Genomic DNA, 17,568 nt, shown 5'->3' with positions numbered 1-17,568 from the left:
TCGAGAAACTGTGAGGCCACCTTGATCGGGCTGTTCGCACGATGGATCCTCACTCGAGGAACCTAGCACAGCTGGTCGCGTTACTGGAGTCGGCACAACTCCACACCCCTGTCGGTACCTTCCAGAACTTCACTGACGCACTTCGTGCTCGTCTCGTAGCCGTCCACGCTGCAAATGGTGGTTATTCAGGATTCTCAGATGTGGTCACCTTAATGTCACTGGACAGTGTGTGTTGTAACAAAGATACTGCCTAAGACATGTACTAAAATTAATTTAAAAGTGATAACTTATTTTGAGATATGATCTAAGGTTCATATGAGAGTCAGCTTATTAAACATTAATAAGTAACAATCAACTTAATTAATTATTCTTAACGGTTCAGTGCGCGTTGCTCATACTTTAGGGCGTCCGACGTGTGCACTTCTGTTGGTATGCATTCGGCTCAGTCGCAGGAACGTTCATTAAAAAATATCTACTCTAAATGGATCAAGAAAATTTCAGCCATGACACCGAAGGAAGCATCACCCCTCACTAAGTCCTCATGTTGGTGGTAAATATTACCGTTAAAAGCAAAATAACCCAAGCTCTAACTACTCCACTAATTCTATTGTTTTCCTAGTCCAAGTTTCCACTGACTGGCGCATGTTTAGAGAGGATCATTACGTCAAGTGACGCAAATATATTTCACTCAGTTACCAAATTTATACATAATTGGCGTATGCGCTTCCGTCGGTATTTTCACGTGCGATCTTCTCTTTTCGACCAACGAAAGGCCGATACCTCACTGAACCGGTACTTTCAGTTGAGGTTTTGAATGATTATACACTCCTGGAAATTGAAATAAGAACACCGTGAATTCATTGTCCCAGGAAGGGGAAACTTTATTGACACATTCCTGGGGTCAGATACATCACATGATCACACTGACAGAACCACAGGCACATAGACACAGGCAACAGAGCATGCACAATGTCGGCACTAGTACAGTGTATATCCACCTTTCGCAGCAATGCAGGCTGCTATTCTCCCATGGAGACGATCGTAGAGATTCTGGATGTAGTCCTGTGGAACGGCTTGCCATGCCATTTCCACCTGGCGCCTCAGTTGGACCAGCGTTCGTGCTGGACGTGCAGACCGCGTGAGACGACGCTTCATCCAGTCCCAAACATGCTCAATGGGGGACAGATCCGGAGATCTTGCTGGCCAGTGTAGTTGACGTACACCTTCTAGAGCACGTTGGGTGGCACGGGATACATGCGGACGTGCATTGTCCTGTTGGAACAGCAAGTTCCCTTGCCGGTCTAGGAATGGTAGGACGATGGGTTCGATGACGGTTTGGATGTACCGTGCACTATTCAGTGTCCCCTCGACGATCACCAGTGGTGTACGACCAGTGTAGGAGATCGCTCCCCACACCATGATGCCGGGTGTTGGCCCTGTGTGCCTCGGTCGTATGCAGTCCTGATTGTGGCGCTCACCTGCACGGCGCCAAACACGCATACGACCATCATTGGCACCAAGGCAGAAGCGACTCTCATCGCTGAAGACGACACGTCTCCATTCGTCCCTCCATTCACGCCTGTCGCGACACCACTGGAGGCGGGCTGCACGATGTTGGGGCGTGAGCGGAAGACGGCCTAACGGTGTGCGGGACCGTAGCCCAGCTTCATGGAGACGGTTGCGAATGGTCCTCGCCGATACCCCAGGAGCAACAGTGTCCCTAATTTGCTGGGAAGTGGCGGTGCGGTCCCCTACGGCACTGCGTAGGATCCTACGGTCTTGGCGTGCATCCGTGCGTCGCTGCGGTCCAGTCCCAGGTCGACGGGCACGTGCACCTTCCGCCGACCACTGGCGACAACATCGATGTACTGTGGAGACCTCACGCCCCACGTGTTGAGCAATTCGGCGGTACGTCCACCCGGCCTCCCGCATGCCCACTGTACGCCCTCGCTCAAAGTCCGTCAACTGCACATACGGTTCACGTCCACGCTGTCGCGGCATGCTACCAGTGTTAAAGACTGCCACGGCCACGGCAAACTGGCTGACACTGACGGCGGCGGTGCACAAATGCTGCGCAGCTAGCGCCATTCGACGGCCAACACCGCGGTTCCTGGTGTGTCCGCTGTGCCGTGCGTGTGATCATTGCTTGTACAGCCCTCTCGCAGTGTCCGGAGCAAGTATGGTGGGTCTGACACACCGGTGTCAATGTGTTCTTTTTTCCATTTCCAGGTGTGTATATGTGAATAAACAGTTTCAAAAACTTACACTGCCGGGGAAAGAAATTAGTACACTGGAAAGACTACGTCGTTTTTAATCCGATGACAGAACGTGCCATGCGCTGTAGTAGCTGTACTGATAATGGTTTCATTGTCGTCCGCCGACAGATAGCGTAGTGGCATTGCTACCAGAACGCCATCTGTGCCTACCCTTTTATAGGGAATGCTCAGAGCCAGAAAGCTGAGTGTAGTGCATATTTCTTAAGCAAGCACTCGTGCTTCCTGTACCAAAATAAGTGAATTTCAGAGGGGTCAAATTGTGGGCTGCTGAGTGGCAGAATGGTCCTTTCGCAGAGTTGCCACAAAAGTTGCATTTGATGTGTCAGTCGTGCAACAATGCAGTGGTCACATGAACATTCTAAAAAACTATAGACTAGATTCTGGATGTCCACACAGCGCAAAAGCCCGCCAGGATCATCGTACTGTAAGGTCAGCAGTGGCAGATCATATAGCTGCTACACCACAGATAAGAGGGCTTGTGAGGCCAGACATGTCAACACAAACGTCTGCAAACCGGTTATTAGCAGTGGGACTAAAGGCATGCACATCTATAGCCTGTCTTCCACTCAAGCCAGGGCATCAAGGTGCACAGCTCGATTGGTGCCATCAGAGGATAACTTGGAGGATGAAATGGTGTACCATGGGCTTCAGCGATGAAGCAGATTCTGCCTGCATGCAAATGATGGTCATTTGCACGTACAATGTAGACCTGGTGAGTGCTGTCTCGTACACTGCATTCGTCCAAGTCACACAGGCCACACTCCACACCTTATTGTCTGGGGTGCAATAGTAGGGGGACAAGGCAAGCGTCAGTGCATTTTGTTAGTGCGGGTTGCCTACATCAGGGGAAAACCTATTGCTCTCCTTTGACTGACAGGTACTTATCCATTGTTCTCCTTTGATCGACAGGTCCTTAACCTACTGTTCTGCTAAAAGGATCCTTCCTCTTAATTACAGGCACTTAACCTATTGTTAACATTTCCCAAACAGCTAAGTTTGTAAACTATTCGTGTGCCACCATGGTTAAAGTACACCGTGCATGGCGAAATGGCGCTATCAGAAACTTGCTCTGAGGCAACTGGGATGCACCACAGGCGGATGCACCACAGGCCATAGATGACAGGGCTGAACGACAGCTGTGAAGATGTGTGGGGGAGAATAGATGTGCAACTGCTGAACAACTGACTGGCCAGGTGAACCAGGGGGCGACCAAAAGCGTCTCCTCAACGACCATTCAGCGAACGTTGCTGGCTATGGGCCCCTGCAGCAGGGGCCTAGTTCATGTGTCTATGCTGACTGCTGTTCACCGCCGAAGGAGGCTGGAATTGTCACGCCATTGCGGCAGCTGGACGTCCACTGAGTGCCGACAGGTCGTGTTTACAGAAGAATCACATTTTATGCTCCATCGGACAGATATCCATTGGCGTGTACGGTTCGAAACGTCTGGAAGCAAACACACTGTTATGCCCCTGTCGGCCGCGGTGGCCGAGTGTTTCTAGGTGCTTCAGTCCAGAACCACGCGACAGCTACGGTCGCAGGTTCAAATCCTGCCTCGGGCATGGATGTGTGTGATGTCCTTAGGTTAGTTAGGTTTAAGTAGTTCGACGTTCTAGGGGACTGACGACCTCAGATGTTAAGTCCCGTAGAGCTGAGAGCCATTTCAACCGTTTGTTATGCCCCGGCGAATATTCTGCTGACGTACCCTGCGTGATCTCGTCATTGTGGAAGGCACAATGGGCCAACATACGTAGCGAATCTATCCTTGAGGACCGTGTCCACGCCACAAGCAGTTTGTTTTTCCTTGGCACGATGGCATAATGCAGCATAATGCAAAAGTGTCACACAGCTCGCAGTGCACGTGCGTTGTTCCAAGAGTACCAGGATGACTTTTCCGGATTCACATGGCCACCAAACCCCCTGGATTCAAATCCTATCGAGAATTTGTGGGTCCACCTCGACCGGACTGATGGTGCCATGGATCCTCAGACGAGAAAACTAGTGCAGCTGACCAGAGCACTGGAGTCGGTATGGTTCAAATGGCTCTGAGCACTATGGGACTTAACACCTATGGTCATCAGTCCCCTAGAACTTAGAACTACTTAAACCTAACTAACCTAAGGACATCACACAACACCCAGTCATCACGAAGCGAGTCGTTATGGCTCCACACCCCTGGTAGGTGCCTTCCAGAACCTCACTGAATCTCTTCCTGCACGTCTCACGCTGCAAAAGGGGGTTATTCTGGATTTTGACTGTTGGTGACATTAATGTGACTGGACAGTGTGTAACAGCTGTAACTTCCCCCTTCTTACAGCCGTTTACGATACCACCGTAGCAAAGTCATATTGGGTAATGTTACAAGGCCATAAGAGTCAGTCACTGATAGTGTTGCCCTTGCATCTACTAAAAGGCTGAAGTGTATGTAAGTCTGACCTCTCCAAAGCTATCCCCCGGATGATGATGCACCTACGGTACGGCTTCCTGCATTTCTGAGCTCGCAAATCACCCCACCATGCACGGTCATTGTTTTACGTGTACTGACACCATCAGTATGTTACTGGGATTCCCACAAAAGACTGCCAAGTAAAATACTGGAATATCAACCTCAACGAAGGGGAGTTTAAAGAAGGCTACATCGTCAACGTTTTTGTGTTATCAATATTGCTAATGAATTATGATGACGATGGTGATCGAGTTGTTATTCTTGTTGTGGTCACCAGGCTGAAGACTGCTTTGATGCAGCCCTCCACTCTAGTCTACCCTGTGTGTCATCATCTCGTCACAATTTCAAGCCACATCCACTTGAAATTGTATACTGTATTCGAGCCTTGACCTCCCTCCACAATTTTTACCTCATACAGATTCCGCAAAGTCGAAGATTCCTGAATGCGTCAGTATGACTCTTATCAAATGGTTCAAATAGCTCTAAGCACTATGGGACTTAACACCTGAGGTCATCAGTCCCCTAGACTTAGAACTACTTAAACCTAACGACATCACACATATCCATGCCTAAGGCAGGACCGAGCGAGGTAGCGCAGTGGTTAGCACACTGGACTCGCATTCGGGAGGACGACGGTTCAATCCTGCGTCTGGCCATCCTGATTTAGGTTCTCCGTGATTTCTCTAAAATTGCTCCAGGCAAATGCCGGGATGGTTCCTTTGAAAGGGAATGGCCGACTTCCTTCCTCGTCCTTCCCTAATCCGATGAGACCGATGACCTCGCTGTTTGGTCTCTTCCCCCAAACAACCTCAAACCCCCCCCCCCCCCCCCCCTCAAGCAGGATTCGAACCTGCGATTGTAGCAGCAGCGCGGTTCAGGACTGAAGCGCCTAAAACCGCTAGGTCACAGCGGCCGGCTCTTATCAACTGATCTCTTCTTTTACCAAAGATGAAAAGTTGTGCCATAAATTTCTCTTTTCCTAGTTCGAGTCAGTACTTCGTCATTAGTTGTTTGACTTACCCGTTTAACCTTCAGCATTCTTTTGTAGCGCCACATTTCAAATACCTCTAGTCTTCCTTGGCGTCCAAATTTCTCTTCAAAGTAAGACTTCAATCCAGATAAATAAAATGAGTAAAGACTCTCTATCATTTAAATTCATATTTATTGTTAACGAATTCTCTTTTTCAAAAATGCTTTCCTCGCAATTGCCAGCCTGCATTATACAATTCTCTGCTTCGACAACTGTCAGTTACTATGTTACCCAAATATCATGCCTCATCTAATATTTTTAGTGTCTTATTTCCTAATCCAACTCAATCAACATCATCTGATTTAATTCACCTACCTTCTTGTACCCCTGTTCGACTTAAATAAATTATGTCGTGTGCAAAATTCTCACAGTCCACATTCTCCTACTACTTTTCCTTCACTTCGTGATCATAATATTAAATGTTGCGGACATGTTTTAGGTTGGAATTAAATTATTTTCTGGCACTGTTAATCCGTGTTTTGATTGTACTGTGTTGTGTGCATCGCACTTTGTATTTTAGACCCATTATTTTTCTCTTGTTGTTCTCGTTTAATTCACAGGGACAGTTTTAACACTACAGTGAGCACAAATTCCGTCGAAATTCAGCTGTTAACCCCAAGGGTTAACTTTTCCGAAAGTGCAGCCGACGAATTTACTAGAGACAAAATACCAGTGGCCTAACAAATTACGCACTTCGCCGCCGCTCCTGGGACTTGTAGGTAACCGTTTCGAGTCTTTTGTCTTTCGGCAGCAGTATCACCGTGACTCGGCCCGCCTTTGTCACAGAGGCCAGTACTCGCTAACGAGGCCCCGAACGGCAGCCAGCGCAGACGTCGGCCACGTGACTAATGGGCACGGCCTTCCGGGCACGGCCTTCCGTCCATCCGGGCCCCGACCCTTCCCCTGCCCCGCCGCCTCCGCACCAGTCGCCCGCAAAGCAATTAATTATGAAGGCAGACGCTACGCGGCGCTGCCGGGCGCAAGTGTCTGCGGGCAGCGGCCGCCGCCTGCCGGCCCATTCGCATTGAATCAATTAAGTGCGGAGCGCGCGCTGGGCTCCTCCACAGCGCCTGCTCTGTTTCCACCATTGCCCACCTCATCTTTATCCCTGTCTACCTTTCGCTTAATCGTACGCTTCATCACCGTCGTACTGCAATGCTATTATCAGTGATTGCAGCCTGCTGTTCAGTCTTTGTTGGACTTATACGAGCTGCAAAGGAAATTGCTCCCACTTTCGGAAAGGTCACTGCTTCGATTATGAAGGGAATAAAAGAAGTCGTATCACTTGCCACCTGTTGGCTGCCAAAATCTGAAACCTTTGTTTTATTCATGTTCATTGGTCACATCCTCCTTCAGAAACCGTCTGAGATTTCCTAAGCGTTACTGTTTCATGTAGATCATTGTGGCGTGGTGCACGTTGAATTTATAGAAACACACAAAATGCTAGTCCAATGAAAAAAAATCTGTGTGTAGTCGTTGGTAAACAACAAGGAAGAGTCCAGCTGACACACAACAGCCATAGCGAGTCCATGGATTCGGCAAGTTCGTCGTCGGTGATGCTGCGATAGTATAGCTAAGTAACATCTACCGTACAAACATACGAATCTACCGGTCGCTGTTCTTTTCCATTTCCATCTCTTACGCTTTGGCCATACCGGACACGCCTCGCCTGGCCCCTAGCTAGAGTTCCAATCCGTCCCGATATATCGGGACTGTCACTGTTATGGATATTCTCATTCCAGCATCCTGACAAGACCTAGTTTTGTGACGATGTTGCCAAATACTGTTACGACATTCGTTCAGGTTCTGAAGTAACGCCATCTGTTAACGCAACATATAAATGCAGCCTCAGTTTTATTTATGCCAAGTATTTTATGTTGACAGAGGCGTCGCATGTTGCATATCCTGTATCGACGATGCAGGGACCTTATAGATCTAGCACCACCATTCGAGACAATACCAGACTTCTCCAGTAGTACAGTGCTGGAACTACACTCATGCTCATAAATTAAGGATAATGCTGATACATGGTGAAACAACGCTCTGGTGGGTGGTTTCAGGGTTTAAATCACTTCGGGATATGACCATGCGGTGCATTTGACCTGCGGTAGTCGCATGGTAGCGCTGGCAGCAGTCTACATACGCAGAGGTGTGTTGGTGCATGTCACAGTACGATGCAGCGAGTAAGTGTGCAGACGTTTCCGGACGTGCTAATGGTGACTGTGTGTTGAAAATGACTCAAAGAACACATACTGATGACGTTATGAGGGGTGGAATACTAGGGCGACTGGAGGCTGATCAAACACAGCAGGTCATAGCACGGACCCTCCATGTGCCACAAAGTGTGATCTCAAGATTATGGCAACGATTCCAGCAGAAAGGAAACGTGTCCAGGAGCTACATTACGGGACGTCCACAGTGTACAACACCACAAGAATACCGATGTCTCACCATCAGTGCCCGTAGACGGCCACAGAGCACTGGAGGCAGACTTGCTCGGGACCTTACTGCAGCCACTGGAGCAGTTGTCTCCAAACACACAGTCTACAGACGACTGAACAGACATGGTTTATTCACCCGGAGACCTGCAAGGTGCATTCCACTGTTAAGAACACAGCAGATGGTCATTGGAATAGTGGTTCCAGGTTATGTTCGCGGAAGAGTCCTGGCGGGAACCAGAAATCAGATACCAACCCCTTAATGTCCTTGAAAGGGACCTGTATGGAGGTCGTGGTTTGATCGTGTGGGGTGGGATTATGATAGGTGCACGTACACCCCTGCATGTATTTGAGAGAGGAAATGTAATAGGTCAGGTGTTTCGGGGTGTCATTGTGCACAAATACGTCCACCTTTTCAGGGGTGCAGTGGGTCCCTCCTTCGTCCTTGATGGATGATAACGCACGGTCCCACCGAGCTGCCATCGTGGAGGAGTGGCCTGCCTACCTGTTCTTCAGACCTAAACCACATCGAGCACGTCTGGGATGCTCTCGATCGACGTATTGCTGCACGTCTTCAACCCCTACGACACTTCAGGAGCTACGACAGGCACTGGTGCAAGAATGGGAGGTTATACCCCAGCAGCTGCTCGACCAACTGATACAGTGTATACCAACCCGTTGTGCGGTCTGTGTACATGTGCATGGTCATCATATCCCATACTGATGTCGGGGTACATGCGCCGGAAACAGTGGCGTTTTGTAGCACATGTGTTTCGGGACGGTTTTCTCAACTTATCACCAATACCGTGAACTTACAGATCTGTGTCGTGTGTGTTCCCTATGTGCTTATGCTATTAGCGCCAGTTTTGCGTAGTGCCACGTTGTGTGGCACCACATTCTGATATTGTCCTTAATTTATGAGCATGAGTGTATTTAAGTAGCGCCACGCGGAAGAATCGAGCACTTCCCATTTGAATAGCGATCTGGTATGACGATTCTTTCTCAACTGCGAACTGACTTGAATGGAGTTTTATAAAATCGTAAAAAGGAAAAAGAACTTGCTGAAAAAGGAGAAATCTTCCGAAAAAATGTTGTACGAACTACTTCTGCGTAAAAAATTCAATATAATTGTGTTCTAAAAGAATTAATTACCTTAAAAAATTTTTACTTCATTTCTAGACTCCCATCTCGAAATGTCCCAAGGAGATCCCAGCTAGATATGGCCACCCTACCCCTAAATAACTCGCTACTAGCCAGGCGACACACCTTGCTAAACAATCAGCTGTGAACTTAGGAGAGCAGCCGCACTAAAGCTAGTCGAACGGCCATGTTGGTTCTTCCTGGCGTGTCGCCTAGTGGCTTCGAGGATTGTGCTACCCGATAAACGTTGATGATTACGTAATTTCAGTAGTTTCTTCTCTGCTGTGGATGACGAAGCATTAATATGGGCAGTTTTTTAAAGGTAATCTTTTCGGAATAGGTCTAAAAGAATGTTGGAGGGTGGTACAATGGAAAGTGACAGACCCGATAAGTTTTAGTTTTATTTTTATTCATGGAATCAACTACAGATTAATTAACAATTGTAACCACATAACAATAACAACAATAGTAATCACAGTGGTTTATGATATTTTTAATTTTGTAATAAATTCAACTCTGAATAAGTTCCCTGCAATGGCCATCACGTTCAATAATGTTTTGAGACAGACAGTTAATTTGTCAGGGCACCGATTCACTTCCTTTGAAGTAATCAACCAAAATATGCCTTATATTTACTGTGCAGTTCGTATATCTGTGCAGATTTTATACTCATTCGTAAACACACAAAAAATTCTGTTGAAGCTTCCGAAGTTGTTTGTATATATTGAATTCTCCACTTTTACTTCTCTTACACTCTATGACGCCAGCACGTTGGGAGTTTCCCCAACAGTTCATATTTCAATGAAATATTTACTTTCAGAAGCATTTTCCTACTCAGCACTGGAAGAGACATTTCGACAGTGCGAGCAAGCAACACGGCAATGGCGGTTAGCTTCGATGTTCCGGTGTGGCCCCCCAGGCATGCCAGCGTTTGGCTCTAGGCGAGTCGCGAAGTGCGTGGTGCAAAGCGAGGCGTCCGCAGATCGTGTGGCCGTAGCCTTAGGGAGGCATGCGGGCTGTTCTAAGGCGTACATTGTCCTTTGCAGACAAAAGGTTTTTACGATTATCAATTATTTTCTGTATTTCAATTGCTTGCACCAAGTGCTTCTTGATTAGTTGGGTCTTTACTTGATTTAACTGAGTACAGGAAAGGAAATGGGTATGGTTACTTGTAGTTGACGAATTCTTTAATAAAAATTATAATGGTGATGTAAATATAAAATAAAAATGCAAATATAAATTAAATTAAAATGAAAATGAATGTAAAACTAAACAGATCAAAATAGGGATGAAGACAATAAATGGAAGACTGAAGTATTTAGAGACAGCAACAAAACAAATTGAAGTTAGAAGTAGAGGATTTCAGACTGAGGAGATTTCTGGATTTCTTGGTGCGGTATCGATAGCAACGATGCCACGGGGTATTAAAATTATTAGGCAAACCTACGTTTCTAGCATTTGTAGACTTAGAGAAAGCTTTTGACAATGTTGACTGGATTACTCTCTTTCAAATTCTGAAGGTGGCAGGGGTAAAATACAGGGAGCGAAAGGCTATTTACAATTTTACCATATCGTTATTATGTAAAACTTCATTATCTACCTTGTTATTCCAATAACTACAGACTTTTTCGGTGAAAGAATGTCATTTTTAAGGGCCATGATAGCTGGAGAAACGAGAAACTCTGTGGATTTTGGAACGACATATTTGAAGACATTACATTTTTTTTATTTTTTTTACCGAGGATGTGTTTTTTCATATGCTACTGACTTTACTTTTCCTCAGTTTCTCACTTAATAAACGTAATGAACCACTGTTTCAGAATTCTCTCACAACCATGTCTGCACAACATGTTAGTGTGGTGAGACTGTGCAAACTCCTCTGTGTTTTGGCAAAAGAAGCAAATTTTGACATGGAAACCAGAGAAATGTGTAGGTTTTACGCAAAATTCGCCACTCATGAAGCTTCCCTGTAAGTCACAAATGGTAAACAAGCCAGACGAAAATAAATGGCTCCAATTTTGACGGAATTCTTTTCGAATACTAACAAAAACAGAGGTGACAGTAGATCTTTTTGAATGGTCACCATGCAAGTGTGGTAGTGGAGGGGTCCACTTAATATTAAAAAAAAAAAAAATGAGCGTAGGCTTCAGTTTAGAATGGTACTTCCCGTACAGCGGTCGCTATCACACCTACAGCGCTCTGGGCGGCCCCCCGCCACTGTCACTCTTCCCGCGCTTCTCCAACTGACTGCGCATGTAGCGGCCACGACATTTTCGCGCACTATACAGTTGTGGTTTTCCCTGGGTTGGCGTACTTCGCCACTCCTGAGGCAGCTGGTTGCTCGCACGTGATCTTACGTATAGGCAGGACGTATGTTTGCTGCTGGAAGCGCTGCAGTTGATGTAAGCAGGCGAGCAGAGTGCCACCGATGGTGCGATCTAAGGAACGTCATCTTCTGGGTCGCTACTGCAGTCGTTGGCAGATAGCGTACAGATGATACCGTCGAGTGTGTATGGCGGGTATTACTATATTTGTGTTGCTGATGATGACAAAAGGGAGCAAATGATACAATGGCATTTATGTGACTAAGTGTTATTATCTTGTTTAACTGACTATAAATGAGAGAGTGTGTACTGTATTGTTGTCTCTTTGCTCTTGTTATTGTTGTTGTTGACGATGATGATGATGAGATAAGGGAGAGAATAAATACACTGCATGCACAGACACTGCTCCTCTCGAAATGCATCACAAGGATTATTGACCTTAACGCCTCATCGATCAAAGGACACCTGCTCTCACGGTACCGTGATCCTCCACTGACCGCTGCTTTTGGAATTTAACTCATCGTAAGCCAATATGCTTGGCTGAAAACGATATTTTTTTTAAAGAATATGGATCTATTATGCTTAACGTTGTTCCCGTTTCTCGAGAAAGATAACACGCAGTAATTTAGTGGCTCAAAATTGTTATTCGTTCCGCAACATAAACTTCAGTCTGTGATTATTTAAAGAACCGAGATGCTTTTCATTATGCAGCGATAATCGAATTTTTTTGGCGGACTATGACTGTCCTAAGCGAGCAGACGCTTTAACCATAGTTTTCCTCCATTAGCCCGTCCTTATGCTTGTCATAATGACCTTCGCTGGCGTTCGCTCTTTTTCTTTCAAGTTTTATGTTCCTTTGTCCAAAATTATGGCGTTTTTTAACTAAAATCCTGAAAAGAAAGTAAAAACTAAAGCCTCGCTTCTCTCCTTCTTAATTTTGTGCACCTACCAATGCAAATGAAATTAATGAATTTAAAGAAAAAAGAATTCTAGAAAGAAATGTAACCGATCTAAAATAAAAATATCTCCTTACTTAATTATTTAAATATTTTATAGTGATATATTGGTCACTTAAAAACAAATAAAATATTCACATTAGCAGTTTCAACGTGTAGTTGCCATCTTCCCATGTGCTTATCCACTAAAAAGCTTCGTACAGATGTATAACAGAGTTATTCTGAACATCATGAACCTGACTTAAATATTACAATGAAAATACATCGTGACTGGGCGTATGGTACACTAAATGCCAGGACAGCACGTGGCAGTTGAGATGAAGTGTCTCTTCGATGAACAGGTATGTGTCGACCGGTTTATTTATATGGACCGCCTGCTTCCTAGTCCATTTCAGATCAGGTTCGGCTCCTTACACACAAAATTTTAGCCAGAACTATTCACTATATTGCAGTAGATGCAAAAGGATGTCGGACGTGAACCGTTTTGTGGAGCTTCTCTCGGTTAGAAACTTTTCATTTACTGCTTCGCATCAGGTAGATCTCACATGACTGTTGAGGAGTGAATTTTGTATTTTTCTCCAAGTTTCGGGAATTTTTGAACTGACATTTAGATTCTATAGTGGGCTGTTTTGAGCTGCTTTGCCTTGAAGAGTTTCTTGCCTACAGTACAGCTGGCTATATAACTACACACAAAAATAGTGAAGCACCGACAAAGGGAGGAGGAAACGAAACGAAACTTCATGGATTCAGAATGTATGTGGTGTTGTTTCAGTGATTACAAAATCGAATAAAATTTACAAACAACTTGACAATATATGACCGCTTACAGTATGACGATGGCCCCCACTGGCTGCTGTAATATAGCTGTTGTGTCCTCTCCTGAGCCAAGCTGAAGCTCCACTGTTGTAACTGGTCCTTGATATGTTGAATACTGGCTCTGGGACTGTGTAAACACCCAAGCTGGTCTTAGACGTGTTCCACTGCGGACATATGTAGAGATCTCGCATGACCACAGGAGTACCTAAACTACATGCAGACAGTTCATAGAGACACATACCACGTGTGGACCAGCATTGTTCTACTGAAAAAGGCACAGTGTTGCATGAGATGTAATGCAAGAAGAAGCTGGACGTCCGTAACATACTGTTGAGTTCCGTCAGTGACCTGGTGATACCCGCTGGCCCTCCACACCATGACGCCAGGATTAACAGCACTGTGCCTCTCCAAAAAATTCGCAGAGCCGGACCGCTCCCCAGATCGCCGACGTAATCACCGACGATGGTTAACCGTGTAAGTCTAAAACCGCGCTTAATCTCCAAACATGAGCAGTCCATGTTTCGCGGTCAAAGTACCACTCCAAACACAGTGGTGTCTGTGTTGTGGTGTTTACGGCAGCCTGCGCATAAGACGGTCATTTCCTAGTCCGACTGCTGGTAGTCTCCGATCAATGATGCATGATGAACAGAATTTTGCTGGGAGTCCATTATTTGTCCAGGGATACCAGGTGCAAATATGAAGGAGTTATGATGTGCTTGATATACATTACAGCTATCCTCTCTTGCAGCGGTCAGACGTGGTCGACAAGAACCTTGACGGTAAGTATGCCTGCCCTCACCCTCCCCACAAATCTGGACATTGCATGATTCGACCAGTAGGCCAAATGGAGACCCACGGTGAGGACTCTCTCAAACTCCGTCAGGCCCTGATAACACTGAAAAACGAGTACGTGACATCTCCGTGTTCTTCACAGCGACCACTCAAAATCTAACATACGAATCGCCTTATACGCCCTAGTAGGCCTGATAACACTAATCACCGACAACACTATTGTGCTGTGGTGGCCGCTCTATCTGTCATCAATAATTGCGACTCTGGTCATTTACATGCCCGCCGATGGTACGTAGGTGTACAAAGTTACTTTGACGTCCAACCAGGTCTTCTGGGTGTTTTCTGTTTTTTGTCAGGCACTCCACACAAAATTTAGTGATAACGTGTACATTGATATTTATACACGCTGCCAAAAAATATAACTTCTTTAAAACTCGTAACTGTCTTCCACTGGAACTCATATGTTTGAAATTTGGCTCAAAGATGTCTAAAAACTCCTTCTGTACTGGTGCGGAAGCGTGGCGCCCAACAACGTCATCTTTGGACTCGGGTACCCTCAGAAAGGTGTCGACCCATGCGAAAAAAGAGGCCACAGCTCTGTATTTCGTGTGAGGTTTAAGGTGGGTTAATGATGACATCTTGGCACCAAATGTCACCAGCATTCTACCCAACGCCGTCGTGGACGTGACACACGATGGGAAGGTCTTCACATCCCTTCTTACCCACATTTCAGCCCTTCTTTTGAAGCCTCTGCGCTGGATGTCAGAACCTCGACACCCAGAATTGAAATCACGCGGTTTTCTTATGGATGGCCGAGGAAAACATTTCAGACATATCGCCATTCAGAATCGACACACAAAACCCTCACGAGATGACAAAAATGGAGTGACTGAAACCACCCCTCTCCTTGGGGCGTTAATTCCCACACATTTCGCAGTCGAAAACAACAGTTCGCAGTGCGATGCGTGACAGGACGTCATTGAAAACGTTCAATAGTACTGACACCCTCCTGACGATACAGCCCTACTCTAAGGATATCGTGGGGCTACATTTAACGTGATCTGTCCCCTTCGGTGTACAGCGCAACTGCAATTTTTGCTCTAGTAGGATTGAACTACTAGGAACAGTTCGAAACCATTGGCCAGTGCTAGTCTGCTTTTTATGTCCTCCATCCCTCCGTTGTTGCCTTGTAGCGGATTTCCTTAACTTCATCTGCTTCGTGATCATGAGTCTTGATGTGAAGTTTCTCACTGTTCTCATTCCATATTCTGTACTCGTTAGAATGTTCATTCTACTCAGCAGATCCTGTAATTCTTCCACATTTGCACTGAATATAGTAATGTCATCTGTGAATTTTATCACTGATATCCTCACACAGCGAATTTTAGTCCCATTCTTGAAACTTTTTTTTGTTTCCCTCGTCGTTTCTTTGTTCTAGAGATTGAACAGTACAACCATACCCTTTTTAATACAAGCACTTCGTTCTTAATCTTTCAGTCTTATTATTCCCTCTTGGTTCTTGTACGTAATGTATATTTCCGCCTTACCCCTAGTATTCTCGGAATTTCGAACATCTTGCACCATTTTACATTGTCGAACTCTTTTTCCAGGTCAACAGATACTGTGAACATGTCTTGATTTTTCTTTAGTCTTGCTTCCATTAACAACTGCAACGTCAGAATGGTCTCTAGTGAATTTTACCGTTCCTAAAGCCAAACTGATCGTCATCTAACACATCTTCAACGTTCTTTTCCATTCGTTTGGATATTATTCTTTCAGCAACTTATATGTATGAGCTGTTAAGCTGATTGTGCAATAATAATCCCACTTGTCGGCTCTTTCATTCATCGGAATTGTGTGATTGATGATTCTCCCGAGAATCAGATGGTATACCCCAGACTAATACATTCTACAATCCAACGTGAATAGTCGCTTTGTTGCCACTTCCCCAATGAGTTTAGAATTTCTGATCGAATGTTTTCTATCCCTTCTGCCTTATTCGGTCTTAAGTCTTCAAAAGCTCTTTTAAATACTGATTCGAGTACTGGATTCCCAGTCTCTTCTATATGGACTGCCGTTTCTTCTCTTGTGGAGTCATCAGACATAGATGCCTTCAGCATAATTTTTTCCACCTATCCGCTCTCTCCTCTGCATTTAACAGCGGATTTCCCATTGCCCTTTTAATGTTACCACCCATGCTTTTAATTTCACCGAATGCTGATTCGACTTTTCTATATGCTGAGTCAGCCCTTTCCACAATCATTCCTTTTGCAATTCATTCGGCCATCTAGCCTTAGCTTCCCAGCACTTCCTGTTTATTTCTTTCCTAAGTGGCTTATATTTCCGTATTCCTGAATTTCCCTGAACATTTTTGTACTTCCTTCTTTCATCTGTCTACTGAAGTATTTCTTCTGTTACCCTCCGTTAATTCGCAGTTACCTTCTTTTTAGTCATTGTTTCTGTTTTTTCAACTTATAGGAAGAAGTTGAAATTTAGTTTAAAAACCTATAGAATTTATTCAGTTATCGAGCTCTCTGTTACTGTAATGAATCTAAACTACTTTGACTACTGCTGCATGCCACTTGTGGGCACTTGACATCGTGAGGATAATTCATAAGTGGCGCAGAGACGAATGGGGAAACTTTCTAGTGACGATACGAGCCGCAAATGAGGATCTCTGCCGCTCGGAATTAGCCGAGCGGTCGGAGGCGCTGCAGTCATGGACTGTGCGGCTGATCCCGGTGGGGGTTCGAGTCCTCCCTCGGGCATGGGTGTGTGTGCGTTTGTCCTTAGGATAATTTAGGTTAAGTAGTGTGTAAGCTTAGGGACTGATGACCTTAGCAGTTAAGTCCCATAATATTTCACACACATTTGAAGATTTTTTTTTGAGGATCTCTAGTGCCATAAACAATCTTAACAATGGGCAAATTGTTATGATCCAGTTCCTAGGAACGGGTATCTCAGAAACAGCGTAGCTGGTCATTTGTTTGGGTGTGATCATCTATGGAATGGGGTTGAAGGACGGTGGAACCAGGGGTAAGCGACAAGGTATTGGAAGTCCGCGTCTCATCACAGAACGTGGAGGTCAAACACCTGCCGAATCTGTGAAGCAGGACAGGCGGCGATCTATCCCAAATCAGAAGACGGATTACAATTCTGGCCCAGATGTAAGCTTTTCGAAGCACACCGTTCGGTGCACGCTATTGAACATGGGGCTCCGCAGCTTACAACTCTTTGTGCCCCGCGTTGACCCAACGACATCGTGAATTACGATTGCACTCATCATGAGTCGACTGGTCTGGTGAATCTCTTTTCTTGTTATACGAGGTCGACGGTAGTGTCTGGTGACACTG

The sequence above is a fragment of the Schistocerca serialis genome, chromosome 4 (assembly GCF_023864345.2).
Source record: "Schistocerca serialis cubense isolate TAMUIC-IGC-003099 chromosome 4, iqSchSeri2.2, whole genome shotgun sequence".
NCBI lineage: Eukaryota > Metazoa > Arthropoda > Insecta > Orthoptera > Acrididae > Schistocerca > Schistocerca serialis.
The sequence above is the reverse complement of the archived record's forward strand: the minus strand, read 5'-3'. Positions refer to the sequence as shown.